At 41.3% G+C, this 22,702-nt stretch overlaps 1 protein-coding gene and 1 pseudogene across 7 annotated transcripts in view; one reads left to right on the forward strand and one right to left on the reverse strand.

Moving 5' to 3' along the window:
• ADD2 (adducin 2) overlaps window positions 1-22,702 on the reverse strand; it is a 123,168-nt gene that overhangs the window by 79,592 nt on the left and 20,874 nt on the right. The gene's annotated exons all lie outside the window — the stretch shown is intronic.
• LOC128773411 (high mobility group protein B1-like) lies at window positions 4,956-5,575 on the forward strand (annotated as a pseudogene).

Raw genomic sequence — 22,702 nt, forward strand, 5'->3', positions numbered from 1 at the left:
CTGCTAACACCAGGAAACTGTCCATGGGGCCAGGCACTAACCCCATGCAATCATTCCTTTCATCCTCACAATGATCCAAATGACAGAAGTCCCACCAAGATGAGCAAACCGAGCAACAGAGGTGAAAAGATGTGTCCTCAGCCACACAGCCAGTAAGTGAGGACAATCAGGATTCTAATTCAGGCAGTCCCACTCTGCCACCCTGCACACTGGGGTGAGATGGGAAATCACTGGCCTGGGAGTCCAAATACCTGGAGTCAAGGTCTTTATTTGGTAGTTTACTAGCTGTGTCATCCTAGGATACTCACTGAGCACTCTGGCCTCTGAGATTCCCCCTACAACTCCACAGTTCCAGGTTTCATCCACACCCACCTGTAAAACAGCAACCGTCCCCTTAGTGGCTGGGCTTCCCACCAGTAAGCACAGCCTGCAGCTACTGGATTGGCATCTCAGCCAAACATTTTTGCTGAGACAAATGTTTCTGGCTGGATTTACTGGGGCATTCTTTCTTTCCTGGTGTCCTTACCCATCTTGCAGCTTTTAGGCTAAGTGCTGGGAGACGGCAAAGGTTTAGCAGATGGGTTTTCCTCGGCATTGCCTGAGGAGGTGGCAGCCATCTCCTACTGGGCATTACAGCCACCCTCAGACCTCTGGTGAAGCCCAAGTTGTTAAAAAGAGGACCAAGAAGTTCATCTGGTGCCAGTTAGACTGATATATCAAAATTAAGCACAACTGGTGGAAACCCAGAGGCACTGACAATAGAGTGTGCAGAAGATTCAAGGGTCAGATCTTGATGCCCAACATTGGTTATGGGAGCAATAAGAAGATAAAGTGCATGCTGCCCAGTGGCTTCCCGAAGTTCCTGGTCCACAACGTCAAGGAGCTTAAAGTGCTGCTGATGTGCAACAAATCTCACTGTGCAGGGATTTCACAACGTCTCCTCCAAGAACCACAAAGCATTGTGGAAAGAGCAGCCCAGCTGGCCATCAGGATCACCAATCCCAATGCCAGGCTGCGCAGAGAAGAAAAGGAACAGACAGACAGCTTATGCGCATGTCGGATTTGTGTTAATAAAACCTAATACTACAAAAAAAAAAAAATGTTTAGCAAATGGTTCCTGCACTCCAGAACTAAGAGCTTAACAAGGGATTCGAACAAGGAAACCAAGTCTCAAGATACAATCCAATGCTGTAGGGCACGTGCTCACCCACTATGCCACATAGTCACTCAGGTAAGAGAAACTCATCCTGGCTTCTGCTACATTATTACCCTTCTCCTTATACCTTCTGTACAATATTTTGTGTTCCAGGGACAGTATCTTTGGGTCAGTGACTTGGGAACCCCTTACAATTTTCAGAGTGCCCTTTCTGAAACACCATTCTGTGATAAACAAACGGTTTCCCTTGTACTAGGGGGATTAGAAATTGAAAAATTTTTTTCTGTATAGTATGTCAACTACCAAAATCATATAGGAGCATTTGTTCCTTTCAGCTGCTGCCTTTGGATATGAGGCCAGTGTAACCTGTGTTTTTTTAGAAATGTATAAGAGTGGGACACCTGGAGGACTCAGTTGGTTAAGTGTCTAATTTCAACTCAGGTCATGATCTCATGGTTGGTGGGTGAGAGCCCCGCGTTGGGCTCTGTGCTGACAGCTCAGAGCCCGGAGCCTGCTTCGGATTGTGTCTCCCTCTCTCTCTGCCCCTCCTCCACTTGCACTCTGTCTCTCTCTCTCAAAAATAAATAAAAATGTTTTAAAAAATTTAAAAAAAGAAACATATAATGGCATAATGTTTTAAAGGTTTTTAAAAATCTTGACATGTTTTTGCTGAAAGGAAAAACAGGTGTTTTGACATCCCAGGTTGATTACCTGCACCCAGAATGAAGGAAAGACCTTATATACATAGCAGAGAATGGAGAATAGCTCAGTTTCCATGATTGTTTTCCCCAGGCCACTAAGCACTCACTTGCAAAGCACATTCCTATTCTCAGGTTTGATGACCTGACTGCTTTATCCTGTGGGCCCTTTCCTCCTCCTCACCTATCTCCAGAAGATTAGAAATGTCACATATTTGGGGTGCCTGGGTGGCTCAGTCGGTCAAGCATCTGACTCTTGATTTCGGCTCAGGTCATGATCTTGTGGTCTATGGGTTCAAGCCCTGCATCAGGCTCTGTGCTGAGAGCATGGAACCTGTTTGGGATTCTCTCTCTGCCCCTCTCCTGCTCGCTCTCTCTCTCTCTTAAAATAAATAAACATTTTTTAAAAATGTCACATATTCAGAGATCAAAAGGAAACCTTTTTTGGAATCTGTTTATGTCTCTGGATCTTTCTCTTTGACATTATTGTCTGCTGTATTCTTCAGGCTAAGCTAGGCTATGCTGCACTAATGAGCTTTCCTTCCCCTGGCCTGTGTGCTTTCCCTGATCACACAAAGTAAAAGGGGAGAACCAAAGACAGAATGAGACCCTTTTGGCTCCTTCTCCTAGTAGGCTCTTCTTTGCAGGTCCTACCTGGGAATGGAGGAATGCGTTTTAGATCCACTGGTGATTTGAATATGTGACCACAACAGTGATCATTGAGGACTCTGGCATTGACAAGGCTCTCCTAAGTCACAAGGCAGCATCCATTGTCTCTGAGAAGGTGGGAGCCTCTCTTTTCACTGCTTTAAATGTTGACCAGAAGAAACAGTGATGCTTCCACAATGCATTCCTAATGTATTACTCTATTACTCTAAACCTGGCAGCTATATATTTAAGGGATTTGGGGTTATAGGGAGGGAAGCTCCAAATACCATTAGAGCACATTAAAGAAGATGAAATTAGCTTAGGAATGTAAGCACATATCAAGCCATTAAATAATTTAAAAGGCACTTAGGGTAGCATTGAGCCATACAAGTATGAGCACTTCAAACTTCTTTGGTTGAACTGAGCTAAAATGTTTGGTAGGATTAAACTTGGAGACTGGTGCAAAAACCCTGGAACTCTACAGAAAACATTCTATCATGTGGACACATTTTTTTAACAAGGGTGATCTCTTGGTCACTAATGCCATAGGAAATTGTGTATGTGGCAGTCATGGCCAGCTGCCTAGACAATATCACCTCCCTTTCTTCCTTCCTAACAGAATCTCAATTTTGTCCAACATACAATGTGTCCAACAAAAAACCTGTGTTTCTGGGGCACCTGAGTGGCTCAGTCAGTAGGTGGCCGACTCTTGGTTTCGGCTCAGGTCAGGATCTCATGGTTCATGAGTTCAAGCCCCACATCAGGCTCTGAGCTGCCAGTGTGGAGCCTATTTGGCATTCATTTTCTCTCTCTCTCTCTCTCTCTCTCTCTCTCTCTCTCTCTCTGTCCCCACCCCTCCCCACTCTCTTTCTCTCTCAAAAATAAACTTTATTAAAAAAACCCAAAATCTACATTTCTCAGCATTCCCTGAAGCTAGAAGCAACCATATGATACAGTCCTAGTCAATAACGTGCAAGTATCAATCTGCTGGGAATTTTTTGGAAGCTCTAATTTCCTGATAGAAATGCTACTCCTTCTCCCTCACCACTTCCTCCTCCTCTCTGAATAGAAGGTAGTTGAGAGATAAGAAATGGAGTATCTGGTTTGCAAACTTTCAAGAGAAAGAATCCCACTGAATACATCAGAGCAGAGAGATAGAAGGAGCCCAGTCTACTGGTACCATAATGAGCTACTGTGTAAATCCCAGACTCTGACTTTGGAACTTTCTAGGTAAGGGAATAAATCCTTATTGGACTAAGCTACTGTGGTTGGGTTTCTGTTTCATGAAGTGGAGGCAACCCTTAATCAATATAGACACACAGACAGAAGTGTTTCCTGTCCAATATCACTTTGAAATTGGAAGGATAAACACAGGTGCTTGTTACAGGACCTTTCTCAACATTTTCTGTCCTAGGTACCTGATGATGCTTCAAGAGGGGGTAGAATACAGGGTCCTCAAATTCTCTTGACCATGGAAACTTTTATTTCATGTTACATTTCTTGAGAATAGTGTTTTACCAGATATACATTGGAAAGCAGTGTTTCAGGTGCATTTCTCTCTCTCTCCTGAACTAAGAAAAAAACATGCCTTTCTAGAGCAATACAAATATAAATTCTTAGAAAAAGTTAAAACATTGTAACTTTGCATACTGGGTTGAATAGTTATCTCCTTGAAATTCATGTCTCCCTGGAACCTGTTAATGTGACCTTATTTAGCAATAGGGTATTTGTAGAAAATTAAGAATAATTCATAGTGGATTAGGATGGGCCCTAAATCCAACGATGGGGGACTTTATAAGGAGAGGGAGATTTGGGTATAAAGAAACACAGAGGACACACAGGCACAGAGGAGAAGCCTATGTGATGATGGGGGCAGAGATTGGAGTCATGTGGCTGCAAGCCAAGGATACCAAAGACTGCTGCTAACCACCAGAAGTCAGGAACAGGCAAGGAAGGATTCTTCCTTTACAGCCTCCAGAAGGAGCACGGCCCAATGGAAACCTTGATTCCAGACGTCTACCCTCCAGAACTATGAACAAATACATCTACAGTTGTAAGCCATCCAGTTTGTAGTACTTTGTTAAGGCAGCCCTAGGGAACTAATATGCTTTGTGATGCTGTAATTGTAATAAAGTTTAAATCATTGTAAATTTGTCCCTGTGTCCAGGATGAGGATGAAGCGTCAACATGGGTGGAGGCCTGGCTCAGCCCCACCCATCTCCTCTACCATATTTAAGATTCTTACAAGGAACTTACATTCTTCCTGTCTTTTTCCCTTGAAACCAAATAGGATCTTGAAAACTGTAACATTAAAAAAGGGAGAAGCTGACATTTAGAAAGAAAGGTCCTGGACAGCCACCGCAGTACCCTAAGCTCCACAGAGGCAGCACTGGGGCAAGTGAGAGCCAGACGGGTACTGGGAGGCTCTGCCACATTGAGGAAAATAATTAAACATGGGCAAAGGAGATCCTAAGAAGCCCAGAGGCAAAATGTCATCATATGCAAACTTGCAGAGAGGAGCACAGGAAGAATCACCTAGATGCTTCAGTCAGCTCAGAATTTTCTAAGGAGTACTCAGAGAGGTGGAGGCCCATGTGCTCAAAAGAAAGGAAAATGTGAAGACCTGGTAAAGGCAGACAAAGCCCGTTATAAAAGAGTAAATGAAAACTTACATCCCCCTCTAAAGAAGAAACAAAAAAGAAGTTCAAGGATCCCAATGCACCTAAGAAGCCTCCTTCGGCCTTTTTCTTGTTTGGTTCTGAGTATCACCCAAAAACCAAAGGAGAATATCCTGGCCTATCCGTTGGTGATGCCGCAAAGAAACTGGAGAGGTGTGGAATAACGCTGCCACAGAGAACACGCATCCTTATGAAAAGAAGGCTGCTAAGCTGAAGGAAAAATATAAAAAGACTATTGCTGCATACTGAGCCAAAGGAAAGCCTGACACAGCAAAAAAGGGAGTCGTCAGGGCTGAAAAAAAGCAAGAAAAAGATGGAAGACAAGGAAGATAAGAGAGGAAGATGAAGAAGATGAACAAGTTCATCCTGGCGTAGTTTTTTGTTCTGGTCTATAAAACATTTAACCCCTCCCCCTTCCTGTACACAGCTCACTCCTTTTAAAGAAAAAAACTGGAATGTAAGACTGTGTAATATTTGTTTTTAAACTGTACAGGGTCTTTTTTTTTTTTTTTTTGTATAGTTAACACACTACCGAATGTGTCTTCAGGTAGACCTATCCTGGTGGTATCTTCAATAGCCACTAACTTTGCCTGGTCGGTATGGGGGTTGTAAACTGGCATGGAAATTGAAAGCAGGTTCCTGTTGGTGCATAGCATTAATTAGTTATATATGGCGATGGTAGTCTGATGCAGTTTATACAAAATAATTGTTGTTCTTGGGGCGCCTGAGTGGCTCAGTTGGTTAAGTGTCTGACATCAGCTCAGGTCATGATCTCATGGTTCATGGGTTCCATCCCTGCATTGGGCTCTATGCTAACAGGTCAGAACCTGGAGCCTGCTTCAGATTCTGTGTCTCCTTCTGTCTCTGCCCCTCCCCTGTTCTCTCTTTATCTCTCAAAAATAAATAAACATTAAAAAACTGTTGTTGTATTAACTGAGTACCACTCTGTAATTGCAAAAAAAAAAAAAAAGTTGTAGCTATTTTGTTGACATTCTGAATGCTTCTAATACAATTTTTTTTTTTTGAAGGGAGGGAGGACGGATGGACAGAAAATCCTGAAGAACAACTTTTCAGCAACCCTGGATTTGCCAGTAATTATGGCCTCACCTTGGGTCAGAGTCTTGTCTTCTCTCGGTTTCATCTGTGTGCTCTCTAGAACTCCAGGGGTGGACTGGAGGGTCTGCCTGGCTCCTTCTGCTTTGACATGCCAGAATTCCAGTGGGAGCATTTCTCATATATAGGAACATCTGATGCATGTTTCTCAGAAATAAAGAATTGCAGCCCCTTGCTAATGGTTGGGGCTCCTTTTAGAGCTTTCCTGAGTTCATTTATATGCAAGAATATTACTTCCTAGGATATTATAACTGAACAAGAGAAAAGACTGAAGTGTTATGCTTGGTGTAATGTTTGCCTTGGCATATTGGACGTTCTTAGAGAGGACTGGTTCTCTAGAGAAAGGCGTAATACTAATTACCAGGATAATGGTGACTGTGTATCTCCTTTTCCCACCCTCAAGAGAAACTCACACTTATAAAGCTAACTAAATTGGGGCACCTCAGTAGCTCAGTCAGTTAAGCACCCAACTCTTGACTTCAGCTCAGGTCATGATCTCACGGTGCGTAAGTTCAAGTTCCGCGTTGGTCTCTGCACTGACAGTATGAGGACTGCTTGGGATTCTCTCTCCTCGTCTCTCTCTGACCCTCCCCTGCTCTCTCCCTCTCAAATAAACTTTTAAAAAACGATAAAAAAATAAAGCTAAGTAAATTACTCCCATTACAAAAGATGTCTTTATTTTACCAACAAGTTTACTAAGAATTTCCTTTAACACTAACAGTGTAGCAAAGAGCTCAATCTACTCTCCAGTCTAAACAACCCCACATCCTTGAGACTTTCTTCATATGCACTACTTTCCATCTATAAGACCATGGTCTAGCAGACCATGTAGGCTGCTTTTTCCTGAACCCCAGCTACTTGTCATCATAGGTTGTAAGGGTGAAAAACAACACAGCGCAATACTCTTGAAACTGACCAACACAGAGTAAGTTTAGGAAAGGAATACATCTTGGAGCCCGAAGGTTGTGTTGTCAATGTATCCTATAGGTTACCAGAAATTCAGGGGTGAAAATAAAGAATCCCTGCTTTGCACAAGGATGCACAAGACACAATGTCTTTGTAAGGTGCATCACAATATTATAATTATCAGACACTAATATTTTTAGCATTTTAAATGCATATAGCCCTTGCCAAAAATGGCTTGAGAATGCAAAAGAGACTATAAATTCTGTAAGATGCACAGAATTGGACGTTGACTTATGGACATTTGCAATATAATTTGTGCTTAGCAAGGACACCAAAACCTTAAAATAACATCTCCATAATTCTCTAAGTATATCAATAGCCCTACTGACAACCATATTTACAACAAAGGAGAAAAATAAACCAAAAGAGTAAATTGGGTTTTTAAACTGTTCATCTATGTAGCATTACCTAGAAATAAGTTTTCCTCATCTAAATAATGAGATTAATAATACTTGACCTTATACAATTGTTGCGATTAGAGTTTTAATAATAAATACAAAAACACAGCACTGTCTTAGCCCAAGCTGCCATAACAAAATACTATAGGCTGGGTAACTTATAAACAACAGAAATTTATTTCTCACAGTTCTGGAGGCCGGGCAGTCCAAGATCAAGGCACCAGCAGATTTGGTGTCTGGTGAGAGCCTGCTTTCCAGTTTATAGACCACTGTCTTCTCACTGTCCTCACATAGCAGAAGGGGCAAGGGAGATCTCTGAGGTCTCTTTTATTTATTTATTTTTTAAATGTTCATTTTTGAGAGAGAGAGAATGAACGAGTAGGGGAGGGGCAGAGAGAGAGGGAGACACAGAATCTGAAGCAGGCTCCAGGTTCCATGCTGTCAGCAAAGAGCCCGAAGCGGGGCCTGAACCCACAAATCATGAGATCATGACCGAGCCAAAGTCAGATGCTTAACCAACTGAGCCACCCAGGCACCCCTCTGAGATCTCTTTTATAACGTCATTAATCTCATTATTGCAGAGCCCTCATGACTTAATCATCTCCAAAGGCGCCACCTCCAAATACCATTGTATTAGGGATTAGATTTCAATGTATGAATTCTGGAGAGGCATTAACATTCAGTCTATAACAAATCATTAACACAGCCTGATATGTAGAAAGTGCTCAATAAATTTTAGCTACTACTATTATGATGGAGCCAAGTGAAAGATTTGGGATATGTTTTAGAAAATTAAGCCAATTGAATTTGCTGATAGATTGGATGGGAAAGTGAAGAAAATAGAGAAACCAAGAAAAATTCCAAGATTTTTGGTATGAACAACTGGGAGGATAATGTAATACAGAAAAAAGTGGGTTTGAGGAAAGAAATTAAGACTCTGCTAGGGTTGTTAGGCTTGATCTGAGTTACCTGTAAGACGTCCATGTAGAAACGTCAAGGAGGCAGTTGGGAATACAAATCTGTAGCCTCACTGCTCAGCACCATTCAAAATAAGATCCCAAGACCAGCAGCCTCAGCATCACCCAGGAACTTGTTGGAAATACAGAATCTTAAGCCCTACCTCAGATCATTGGAATCAGAGTGTGCATTTTAACAAGATTCCCAAGTGATCTGTATGCACAATAAAGACTAAGTAGCACTAAGCTAGAGTTCTCAGAAAAAAGAGACCAGATGTAGCTTTAGACCAGAACCTAAAGCTAAGGCCTGGAAAAGCTCCCCTGGGGGAAGCAAGAATAGGGGGCCCAGGGTAGAGTCATGGGACTCTCCCACATTCAAAGGGCTAGTAGAGGTAAATGGAACTCCACAGAGGAAGAAAGAGAAACATCCAGTGAGGCAAGGGAAAACCAGGAGAGTGAAGGGTACCAGAAAGCCAGACAACAAAATGTTTCAAGAAGAGGTCCACTGTGTTGACAGCTGCTGATAGGTCAGTAAGATAAGAATAGAGAAGAGACCATTAGACTTGGCAATAAGGAGGTCACTAATGACCTTGACAAGAGCAGCCTCAGTAGCAGAGAGGGGACAAAAGCCCATGTGTAGACAGTGGGGAAGAGAAAGTGAGGCAGTGAGCAAGGCAGTTCTTGCAAGGAGTTTTGTTGAGAACATAAAAGAGAGAAATGGGGTAGTAGCAGGGGTACTTAGGGTAGGAGATACTAGAGCATGCCTGAATGCCAATGGGGATGTTGAAAGGCGGGGCGGGGCGGGGGGGGGGGGGTAGGGAGGAGCTGACAATGCAGAAAAAAGAATGACCAATTGCTGGAGTGGTGGTTTTGAGAAGGTATGAGGAAAGGGGGCCCAGATCCCAGAGAAAGGATGGTGCCTAATAAAAGCAGGACCACTCAGCTCATTGCTTCTGTCTTTCAATGAAATTGGAGGCACCTAGCAAGATGTATGGGAGTGGGAGGAGAGGATATTTTTTTTAAAAGAGGAGTGAAATACTCATTTTGGAGAGTGGGAAAGTGAATGTCTCAGGATTACCACGTAGTACAGAGTACTTTTTTGAGATTTTTGGCCAGGCATTGAAGAAAACCCACACTTTCCTATAACATGCTTCATTCCCCGCCCCCCCTCAAATGTCCTCTTCTAATGTGTAAGCATGAATTATGAAAAAGTACATCTTCTCCGTCAATCCTTATTTTTCCTGTGGCAGTTTATTATGTTAAAGGTCACCATCAGCAGAGCAAGCCTAGACAAAGGAGTCATCTCAGAGCCACAGGAAGATGGTGATATGGAAGGACAGAAGGTTTCTGTCCCCTCCATGAGATGCATGGCTGGGGGTAATGCAGGAATTAATGACATGAAAACACAAGATGTTTCAAGAAAGGAAGTTTTCCTTCTCTTCTCACAATGCCCCAAGAACTACTAGGAGATCTCTCATGAGACTAGCACTTTCATAAACAACACCATATACTGTTAATTGCCTTTAATTGAGTTTTGAACAAGCCCAAAGTCACTAATGCCTCCTTGGTTACCTTCCTTCCTCCTTGGAAGCCAAGCTCATTGAACAATCCCATAATTCTTTGCAGGATTCCCTAATCCAGCTACATGAAGCCCATTTCTGTGATCCAAAAATAAAAAATCCAAAGGCTCACTCTCCTCTGAGCTCACTGTTCTCTCACAGCACACATCCCACATACTCAGGGCCTTGGCACAGTGTAGATAGCCTCTGTACAACCTACGGCCACTTCCATCTACTTGGAAGCCCACGGCTCCCAACTGGACAGACTTCCCATCAGCCCCCTTGTGGCTATCCTCCATCACTCTTTCTTGGTCATTCCCCTCACTCACGGATGACTTCACCATCTTCCCCTGGGTCACTAGGCCTTCTGATTCCTGATGACTTCAACATTCACTCCCATGCGGTGATACACCCAACACCCAGCCTCACATTTCCTTGGCCTCTCATGCCAGCCATGTCTCCTTCTACCCCAGTCTCAGTCATCTACTCCATGGTTATATACCCTAGATCTTGCTGCCGCCAATAAGTGCACCATTTCCAACATCTGGATTTTACATCCTCCTCCTTGACCATCTCCTTCTAGCCCATCTACTCTGATTCTCCAATGTCTCTGTGAACTTCTGCTCATTTTTTCACTATCTAGCCTCAAACTCCACTCTTCACATCCTTCCTTATCTTGCTTACATTAACTAGCTCCACTAGGTAATAATCCCCTTGCAAAATACCTCAAATTCCTCTTTTCCATTCTCCTCCGCTGTTCTCACCTCAAAGAGCCCTACCTTTGGTCAAATGCTATAAGGCCTTGCTTCCAGTATACATCTGAATAGTTGACCTTTGCACACAGCTGTGCAAACTAGACTTATTTCAAAACTCTCTCTACACCCTTTCAAATTATTTCTAAATATTACCAAACAGCCTGCCCTTCCTTGGTGTAGACTCTTCAAGGAGATTGTATCCTACTTTCTCACCTCTCCTCAAATACCCACATTGGCCTCTTCTCTCTTACTAGAATGTAATCTCCTAGTTCACAGAGGCATGCCCAGCACTTGGAACAGTAGATGGACATAGAGGGTGTTAAGTAAACACTTGTCAACTGACTAATTGATACTCATAGTCAAACCATAATAAATTTACCTACTACTGTGATAAATTATTCATTGTTGCTAATATACCTCAATCACATTAAACATTTTTATTGCTATAAAATGTACATAGCATAAAATTTATTATCTCAACCATTTAAAAAAATTTTTTTGAACATTTATTCCTTTTTTGAGAGACAGAGAGAGACAGTGTGAGTTGGGGAATGACAGAGACAGAGGGAGACACAGAATTTAAAGCAGGCTCCAAGCTCTGAGCTGTTAGCACAGAGCCCGACACGGGGCTTGAACTCACAAACTGTGAGATCATGACTTGAGCTGAAGTCAGACGCTTAACCCACTGAGCCACCCAGGTGCCCCAACCATCTTAATCATTTTTAAGTGTACCATCCATTCATAATGTTGTGTAACCATCACATCTCTAGATCTCTTTTCATCTTGTAAAACTGGAACTCTATACCCATTAAACATTAAGGCATTAGAAAATTTCCCCCACCCAGACCCTGGCTACCACCATGTTACTTTGTTTCTATGATTTTGACTACTCTAAGTACCTCATATAAGTGAAATCATAGTGTATTTGTCTTCCTGCGACTGGCTTATTTCATTTAGTGATATCCTCAAGGTTCATCCTTATTACAGTATATGTCAGAATTCATATATATATATATATATATATATATATATATATATATATATCTGTATATATACCTGTGTATATATATATATATATATATATATATATATATATATATATATATATACACACACACACACACACCATGTTTTCCTTGTCCATTCATCCATTTATGGCCACTTGAGTTGCTTCTGTGTTTTAGCTATTGTGAAAATGCTGCTATGAACATGGGTATACAAATATCTCTTTGAGTCCCTATATCAATCAAATTTAAATACATTTTCTTGGGGCGCCTGGGTGGCTCAGTCGGTTGGGCGTCCGACTTCGGCTCAGGTCATGATCTCGCGGTCTGTGAGTTCGAGCCCCGCGTCGGGCTCTGTACTGACAGCTCAGAGCCTGGAGCCTGTTTCAGATTCTGTGTCTCCCTCTCTCTCTGACCTTCCCCCATTCATGCTCTGTCTCTCTCTCTGTCTCAAAAATGAATAAACGTTAAAAAAAAATTTAAATACATTTTCTTGAACGTTTATGTAACTCTCCTTTCCCTTCTGCCCAAAAATTAACAGAAGGGGTGATCCGGGCCAAACATCTATTTTAAAGAAATATTTACTGAACTAAATGTATAAAGACCAGTACTTGGATTAAAAAAAAAAAAAGGATCAATATTATAGCTGTTTTCCTCCTTTCCTCCATCAGTTCCTAAGGGGGTAGTTCCTCATAATGTAAACCACAAAATCTTCCAGGGAAGAGCTCAAGAAGCAGCCTGGGTAGGAGGGAAGGATGAGATACCCTAGCTCCTGACTTCACCCCCTCCAGCCCTTCCATATTACCTTCCTCTTAGGCAACTCTCCCTACATCCCCCCATATGGCTCCTCTCCACCCCCATTATGCTTCTGCTCCCCCTTTGAGACTAAAGAAATATCCCTTCCCCTGTTTGTTAGAATGGCAGAAACTTGCAGACATTTAAAAGACAAGAAACAACCAAAAAGATACTGTGGCATTCAAGCACATGAAAAGATGCTCGGAGTCATTGACATTAGGGAAATGCAAATTAACACCACAATGAGATACTACCCATATCTATCATAATAGCTAGAATTTAAAAAAACAAACTAGCAATACCAAGTTTAGAGCAACTAGAACTCATACATTGCTGGTGGGGATGCAAAATGGGGTACATTTTAGAACCAGTTTGGCAGTTTCTTATAAAGTTAAGAATACACTTACCATACTACGATGGAATCCCACTCCTAGGTACTTATTTACCCGAAAGAATGGAAATACACAAAAATCCGTAAGGCAATATGTACAGTGGCTTTATTCATAATCATCAAAAACTGGAAACAACCCAAATGTCTTTTAACGGGTAGATAGCTAAAGAAACTGGTATAGCCATCCAAAGAAATATTACGCAGCAATCAAAAGAAATAAACTGTTAATATTTGTAACAACATGGATTAATCTCAAAAAGATTATACAAAGTGAAAGAAGTTGGACACAAAAGACTACACTGCATGATCCCATTTATTGGACATTCTGGATAAGGCAAAACCAGATGGGTGGTTATCAAGGGCCATGGGTGGATGGCGGAGATTTACTACAAAGGGGCACATGGGAAATTTATTCTATCTTGATTGTGGTGGTTGTTACATGAATGTCTATATTTGTCAAAATTCATAGAACAATACATCTAAGAATAGTGAATTGTACTATATGATGTTTATTATAGCTCAATAAGCTTGACTTTAAAAAGCACAGCAAATAAATTAAAAAGTCACCTTCTTTTGCATAATACAGGGGACACAAAAGTAAATTATGTAAATTATACTAGCAACACAAACAGCATCAGAACAAATCATTTTTACAGAACTGGTTTCTGATCCTACAGAAGCAGCACTCTAGCCTTGAAAAAGCCCATATTTATATACTACCTTGCCTCATACTACTGTCAGGGTACCATCTGGGAGTTGGGCAGTCATTCATCTCAGCCCTCCTTGAACAGGGCAAAAGGACCTCACCCCAAATCCACAACCACCTGGGCCCTCTTATTGGCAGAAACAAAATGACTCATCCTGAAAGAGCCCACCCTTGCTGCCTCATCCACGTACCTCAGCCATACCACCTTACAGGCACAGAAGCAAAAATACCAGTAAACTGTGGGATGACATACCATGGTAATTACAAAACGAGACTGGAGACCTTCTTTCTCAAACTCTAACTCTGAAAGACTATTTTAGCAGGTAAAAGATAACGGAGAACCTCAAATAGGAGAGACACCAAGATAGTTATAGATCAGCATGTAGACTTGCTCCGCAAATAGAAACGCTGCTTTCTTGGCTTTGCTCCTCATTTCCCAACAGACTTGACCTTTCTGGGGATGCACCCACCCATCCATAAAATCCTGATGAACCCGACTCAGCAATGGAAACAAGGCTCCTTTGCATAAATAAGCTAGAGATCTGCTTTATAACATTGTCTACTTAATTAAGTATTGCTTCCTGGATGTCCCAGTTGCAGAATCTATGGATTTTTATCCCATTATTATAAATTAATAGATTTGTCCTTTAACAATACTCCCTAGCTATTTTCATTTTGTATTTGAAGTTAACTAATGTTTAACATCATGGTTAAGATGAAAGTCTCCAATCTTAATAAAACAGCAAAGAGTATAAAACAGTAGAAATTTTTAATTATGGAAAAATTTGAAAATATGCAAAATTAGAGAGCATTCTATATAATGAACTCCAAGTAACCATCACCTAGCTTCAGAGTAGATTACAATTTTCCTGAGTGTCTGGGACATGCCTCTTGTTCCAGTGTGATTATTAAGAGCACCTCCGTTCACTCTAAAAAGTGCCAGTTTAGATAACAGATTATACCCAACCTCAACAATTAGCAATTTGTAGTCCATCCCAATCCACTCATCTCCCAATAAAAAAGATTTTGAGATAAATCATAGACGGTGTTATCATTTGATCCATAAATATAATAGACTTTGAAAAGCAGATTTTAGGGGCGCCTGGGTGGCGCAGTCGGTTAAGCGTCCGACTTCAGCCAGGTCACGATCTCGCGGTCCGTGAGTTCGAGCCCCGCGTCAGGCTCTGGGCTGATGGCTCGGAGCCTGGAGCCTGTTTCAGATTCTGTGTCTCCCTCTCTCTGCCCCTCCCCCGTTCATGCTCTGTCTCTCTCTGTCCCAAAAATAAATAAAAAACGTTGAAAAAAAAATTAAAAAAAAAAAAAAGCAGATTTTAATTCTTTGACATCCTTAATCTTGATAGATATTCAGTATAACAAGTACAGGCTTCAAACAGTTGGCAACAGTTTTCACAGCTTATAACTTTAACAGTTAAGATATATAAAGCAGGAGCCCCCAGGCTGTGTTCTGTCTCAATGATCATTGCTAAGGCTGAAAAATGAAGCAATAATCTCCAAATTCGATGGAAACATAGAGGCAACTGAAACTTCTTGTCCATCATAACTCCAGATTTACTTTCTGAACAAAGAACCTTTGGTACCCACAAATCCTTCCTTCTCAACCAGGTTTAAAAAAAAAGCTAGCAGTCCCTTTCCCTGGAGGATGCACACTGTTAGTGAGTTCACTAACTTTCTGTATCTAAATCGAGTACTGGCAACTCTGACATATGATCTCCCTAGCACCTGGGCAATAACTACAACCCAGGGTCCCTAGAGAAGCTTCTGTCTTCTCTTAGCCCTCATTTTATCCCGAGCTCTTTTAGACTATTAGCCAAACCCTTCTAATTTGCCATTTGCCCTTTTCTGAATAGAAACAACTGAGCTTGTTAGAACTGTACATAAGCTAAGAGTCATTCATTTTAGAGTGGAGTAGAAGGATGCTTCCGTATTTCTGCACTATTCTAGATGTGAGAAGATACTGGAATTGAGCTGATACGTACTGCACACATTTGAAGTCGTTTTCACAACAAAGAAGAGCAAACTTCACTAGAGTTTGAATTTAAATCATGTCATTGCCACTAGTTTATTCTATTGCTACCATGCATGGCTTGATGAAAACTAATGACCGTGGCTTCTAATTCAAGATGGCAGGCCTAATCCCACCTATCCCTATGTTCCTCTCTCTCTCCTAAGTCTCCAGTTAAATTGATCATAAGGGAAGAAAAATGCACAACCCTACAATGATGAAGTAAAAGCAGGTGGTTATCAGAGGAGAGATTTCAACAACTTTCTGGAGGACAAAAAGCAGGTGGAGAACTGGTGACTAATGTTTGAAGCAAAAGAAGCCTCAGCCCAAATTTCAGGCAGAGGATGCTGGAGCCAAGGAAGCAGATGATCTGTGGCAGAGCCTTGAAGGTGTCCTATACTCTGATATGGCAGGCATGATAAAGGGCAGGAAGAAAAAAGAGACTGAATAAAGGGGTGCAAACTGCACATCTCCGTGGAGCAGCAGGCCCCCCCACCAGCCGCTTCTCCTGTGCTCAGTCACAGGACACGGCCCTGGCCAAGCGCTCAGCTATAGATCCCTCTGTATCTCAGAGGGATCTGGAGGGGTCTTACAGAAACTGCACCCTACAGGGGGTGAAACAGGGCAGCTGTGGTGGTGATGGTGTCCCCAGGGTCACTCTATGTTTGCCACCTAGGGGCCCAAAGGCTGGAATATCCCCTGAAAAGGATATGAAATCCTAGCATATTACTTATTGTGCAGTGAACAATATCAACCCAGTTAATGAACAGTTTAAAAGTTTTCAGCTTTTAGAATCACCATAATTATAGACAAATCATAGATAGCAACTATGGCCATGGAACAGAATGAATATTTTATCAACTTTGATAATGCAAAAGTAAAGGGAAGCTAGAGGGAAGGAGGAAGCAGGGCAAGAAGAGGCGGTGGTAATAGCCTTATGTTATACACAGTAGAGAGTCAAATGACCTAGTCAATAGTCCATGGAGTGAAAAATCAGATTTTAATAAATGCATTGTCTGGAGCAGCAGGGATGACGAGAGAAAGACAGTGAGGAGATGTAGGCATGATGTAAATAAATTACATCCTTGACTTTCATGGCAGAAGATCACTAGATGATGATTGAAGTTGATAAATTCAGAAACAGCAGTGTATGCATATTATTTTGAGATACAGAGGGAACTACAGCAGAATGGGAAACACAGCTAAAAGCAGTTTGCCGTTATGTAGATAAGGATTTGGGGTGGGGCAGGGATTGTTGCTTTCTGTTAGAAGCCCTTCGGTCCTGTCTGATTTATTAACTATGCATATGCATTGCCTTAAAAACAGTTTAAAAGGCGGGGGGAAGGAGAAGAAGAAAGAAAACTAACAGTACGACTTATGGAAACGCAAGAAAGGAAGTCTCATGCACAGCACAGCACAGCACGAACAAGCATGGAATGGGTTAAGCTGCATAACTATGGTAACAGATGTAGCTAATTTGGGACACAAATGAGGGTGTTGGAAAGATCTAAGAGAAATGTGGTGCTAAGAGGGAAGACGAATAAATTCTAAATAAAGGACTGTTGAGATAATCTGTATGGATGCTCTGCCATCTGACACAGTAGAGGAAGAAAGAACTGTACATGCCCTCACTTTTCGAGTATCTTTTCACCATAAATTTTTAAAATCAAAAGTCAAGAGATTCTTATATGGACTCCATGCTGAGTAAAGAAAGCAAACATAACGAAATTCATAATAAAATATGGGCTGAAAATCATGTCCCTTGTTAAGTGAAATTCTGTCTTCATAAAGTCCCTTTGCATTTCAAAGTTAAATAACTTCACTTGCTCTTCGAGAAAAACAGTTTATAAATGACATTCAAATGCACACATATTGACCTTCCCTTCAATACAATGATTTGCAATGGAGTATATGCAGTTAAGTAACCCTTCCAAAATTCCACAGAAAATAATCAAAGGAATAGAAAAATAGGAAGAAATCTGCATCACTTCTGGTTACTGGGAAGGCTGCCATCCATGTGGCAGAACCTGTGAAGAAACGGCATCTTTGCAATATCAACTCTTCCCATCCAGAAACATGACATTCGATTTCTGAAATAGTGGTGGCTCATATGTTCTGTGAAAACGTCCACTTCATCAAGATTTTCATGTTAGGATATAATAATGCATAGTGTTATGATTTCAAATCTTCTCTGCTTTGTTACATATATCATTTCTAGTATTATTGTTTTTATCTTAATCAGGCTTGCTAGAAGTTTGTCTATTTGGTTGGCTTTCTGAAAGAAGCAACTTGCCAGATACAAAGTGGGGGGGCATGTAAGGTGGAGGAAAGAGGATGAGAAAGATGTGGAAGCTGGTGGGGAGCTGTGGAGAAGGGGCATGTCCAGAAAGATGCTTGGTCAGCCTACCTAGGATGTGGAGTATGAAGGAAGAAGATGTAAAGCAGATCTAAGCAAGGAATTTGGGCTTTATCCTGAAAGTAATGTTGAGATTTGCTTTGTTTCAGCAAGATCACTGTGGATTGATGGAGTTCAAGTTGGATGTAGGGAAGACAAATGGGAGGCTCTGGAGTAACCCAAAGTTCTACCCAGGAGCAGTGTGGCTGATAAAACACAAACCCAAGCAAACTAGCCCAGGCAAGATGGAAGGCAACCTCATCAACATAGGAACCAATATCTAGCTGGGCCTCATGGAAGCTGCTAGAACTGGAATCGCTGTGGCCACCTCAGGAAAACCAAGTGGCTTCTTCTCTAAATTGGCGCGGGAAGTAGGGGGATGACCTATCACTATCATTGCATCATGTCTGTTTTGGTTTGTTGTTTTGTTTTGGGTTTGGCTTCTCTCTTTCTCTTTTTTTTTCTTTTTTGGCCTCCTCACCCTGACTCCCTCTCTTATTTGGCCTAATATGGCCACCAGCTCTGAGATCCCAAGTCCTCACAGGTCCACACCTGGTTCAATCAGCTGTCTGCATGTGTTGGGGGGGGGGGGCAGTGCATGGGGTAGAGGATGTCAAATGATCCTTAGGGCTGTCACTCATAAAAGCCAGAGGCATTTGCTACTTGGCTTGGTAAGTTTTTTTCATCCACTTCAAGGCTTGGCTCAGGGAAGACCATTCCAGATATCATATGGAGCACTGATATTTGTTCTCTGGCAACCACATCCTAAATTCCCTAGCCTCTGGGTCTCACCCAGGTTGCTTGTGGGGTGACATCCAAGTACATTAGAGATATTTACTGCTGGGCCAGATGACATTTATTTATGTACTTATTTAACTTTATTTTCAGCTATACCTGTTGGGGTGAGTAGAACTGATATGGCTTGAAGCTGGCTATGTTAAAACCCCACTTTATCGGAGGCTCCCTCAGCACAAATCAAGATTGGGGGGGGCCAGATACCCAAAGTGGAAGGTGCTGATAAAGTTCTTAGAGTCTTTTAATACCCCCACGCTCTCCCAGACCACACCATAGCCCACTCAGGTTTGGTGCTTTGAGCCTGAGTATTATTCTAGGATTCAGCTGAGAGAACATTCCTTTTTCTGGGGAGTGCCCCTTATTGAATCATGGGCTGGTTGACGTTGGCTGGCACCATCTCTGCCATGTCTTCTGGAGAGTCCTTGAAGAATCTGGGCCCACTGTTTGTTATCTCCCTCTTCTCTACAACTAAAATAGATCTTCCTTTGCTTGGCATGTCCTGGTTTTAGCACTAAATGTCCCCCATCCCAGGAAAGCCATCAGGGCCCTAAGTAATACTGCATCAAATATAACCTGTGTGTAACATAATACAATATAAATGCATATGTCTATGATATGTATACATCAAAAGGAAAGCTATCAAAAACACAATTATAGTAGGAGACGGACATATTTCTTGTAATCTTTGACAGGTCACTTAGGTACAAAGAAAAATAAAAATAGACTTGAATATAATCAATAAACTTGTTTTAATCTATACAATCCAACATTGTAGTGCACAGAGAATAGACTTTCTTTTCACCTCATTCAATAACATTGGCAAACCTCTCACATGTAGTTTATCATGGAAGATAGGCCTGGATGAATCTTTGCTGGAAGCTTGCCATTCCATAGATGCTTTTTGAGTTTGGGGGACTTTGCTGCTGTTGTTGTTGTTGAAAACAGAGGCAGTTTTTGGTATTACTGTCTTAAAATTATTTCAGGCTAAAACTATGGCAGTCAAGGTATATAGAGTCAAATATTAGGGCTGCAATCTCTCTTCTAGAGAGTGAAAATTCTATTCCAAGAATCTTGGGTGTGTCCTTGCACACAGTGCAAAATGCTTAAACTAAACAATTATCTCTTTTGAAGAGAAATATTTCCATGGACCCAGGGTTGACCTACATCACTTTTATTAAATATGTGCACACATAAAGACCAGTTCTAAACACCTAGGCATTAATAGCTAGTTATATAACTAAAATACCAAAGCCAATTTACAAGCACATGTAATTATCAAACTTTAAAATGTCAAATTAATAAAATTAACTTTATACAACAGATAATATTGTTTTGCTAAGATTAAAACACCATTTGGGGCTTAACAGAAAGATCTAGTCTCAGGCCCAGTTACTACATGTTACCACTATCTGAATCCTGGCTTCAACGATACCAATGCAGACAACTCCTAAAGCATGTGTGCAAAACAATATTGATAACCTGAAAAATGTGTTTGCTACTTTAAGATAATCAGGTATCATAATTTAAAATTCTGCTAAAAACCACCCACCTAAGTGGGTGCCATTTCATACTAATAAAGATAATAATAATTGCTAACATTTATTGAACTTTACTGAAGACTTTACCAGTCTTTCACACATAATAGCTCTAATCCTTGTGATATCACTATGAAATTAATACCACATCTTTATCTCCATATTATCAAAAGAAGAAACTGAGAAACAGAGAGGTTGAGTTATTTGCCCAGGTTTCACAGCTAGTAAGTAGAAAAGCGAATTAGAAGTCAGTCTGGCTCCACCCAATCATTATGCCTAGTTACCTGTCTCATTGTTTTGGACATAAGGTAGTTATCACAGGTCACTAAATCTGTATTGCATACAGATCTAACCCAATTATTGCTGAAATCAGCAACAGCAACTCTGTCATTGTGTTTTCACTACAACACCTGCTGCTAATAAATGGCTACAGCCCAGTCCATATGAGGGCGGAACCAGCATGAGAGCATCATTCCTTGCCAATATAGCACTGGTCCCAGGAGTTGTTCCTTTGAGTTTGACAAGCCTGTGCCCTGTGTGGGCTCACCCTTCTCTCCATGTGCCTCTAATTAAACTCCTCGCTGCCTCATGACCTGAGCTACCAGGCCTGCCCCTGGTTCACATGGGAAGATGCAGAGGAAAACACAGGCCCCACCATGGGTTTTGGGGTTGCCATCAAGATAATCCAGAACACATTTTTATTGTTAAGATTATCACTGAAGAGGCAACTGGGTGGCTTAGTCGGTTAAGCGTCCGACTTTGGCTCAGTTCATGATCTCATTGTTCGTGAGTTCGAGCCCCGTGTCAGGCCTTGTGCTGACCGCTCAGAGCCTGAAGCCTGCTTCAGATTCTGTGTGTCTCTCTCTCTGCCTTCCTCTGCTCATGCTCTGTCTCTCTCTCTCTTAAATTATATAATAAACATTACAAAAATATTATCACTGAAGTAAAACTGCTAATTTTAGAAAAGACACAGATCCCTCAAAATGTATATATTCTCAGAACTCCAGGGGTCTGAGAGCCCCAAGAAGTAATATGAGTGCACACCAAGGAACACTATAAAAACAGCGGTATGAAAACCTCCTTGTGGCTGACAAGGACATGATTGAAGACATCATTCCAAACACTGTAATATTTGCAAGAAGTTCCTTTCTGCTCTTAGAATCAAGAATTGTTGTGCTTCTCTTAACAAGTTTCTGTGTTTTATGTTCTAGATATGGGACATTTTGTTTCATGCTTTTTCTGCACAGCCCTCAGCACTATTTGTAATTATACATTCGTGTATATATACAAGGTTTTCTGATGAATGTCAGTTCCTTGCAATCATCTGTAACTGCTGTCAGAGCAGAGACCATGTCTGTCCTTGCACCTTGCACAGAGCCTGGCACATAGTAAGTCCTGAGTGTTAAGTGAACAAATGAGTGAATGAATCAATGAATAAATAGAACATATGAACCATGGATTGGTCAGGTCCCCTTTTTCCATGAAATGCTCGAAAGTTTAGTGCTGGATTTATTTCCCCGCTTAGCAAGTGTAGCGGGTCTCACACTTGTATTTTTGTATTAGCTTCATTCTTAATACCATTTTATACCTCTACCCTTAGTCTTGTTTTTTCTTTCTCATTTACTTCTAAGTTAGTCTCCCTTGCTATGATTTATGAAGGCCTGTAAATGGTCTTAAAGTTCTTGTGATAAATATATTTATTGAAGTCTTTTATATATATACATATATATACATATTTAAAGCCTTAACACTAAACTTTCTCCCAACAAACATATTTGATCACCTGTAGGCTCTTAAGAATAGCTGTAATTTGCTAATTCCAGCACCTTACTAACATTTAAGGCAAATTCAACCCAAGACTAGAAACAACATGTAGTGCGTCATTTCAGGCAGTGTTGTATATTCTGAATGTAACAGGCAGATTTCTAATAAGGCTAGGCAATTGGACAAGAAAGAATAAACAGCTTGCCACAAAAATGTATGGATTTGGGATCAAGGAATGATTTATCTCTAGTGGTTCTCCAAAATATATTGAAATTCTAATAATAAAAGGTTTGCTATTGGGGGTGGGGAGATGAGCAGCAGGGAGAGACAGGGAGGCAGGGCTGGGCATGATCTTGGTCCATATGCA

This window comes from Panthera pardus, unplaced genomic scaffold, assembly GCF_024362965.1.
Source record: "Panthera pardus isolate Hobbes unplaced genomic scaffold, ASM2436296v1 HiC_scaffold_25, whole genome shotgun sequence".
Classification (NCBI taxonomy): Eukaryota; Metazoa; Chordata; class Mammalia; order Carnivora; family Felidae; genus Panthera; species Panthera pardus.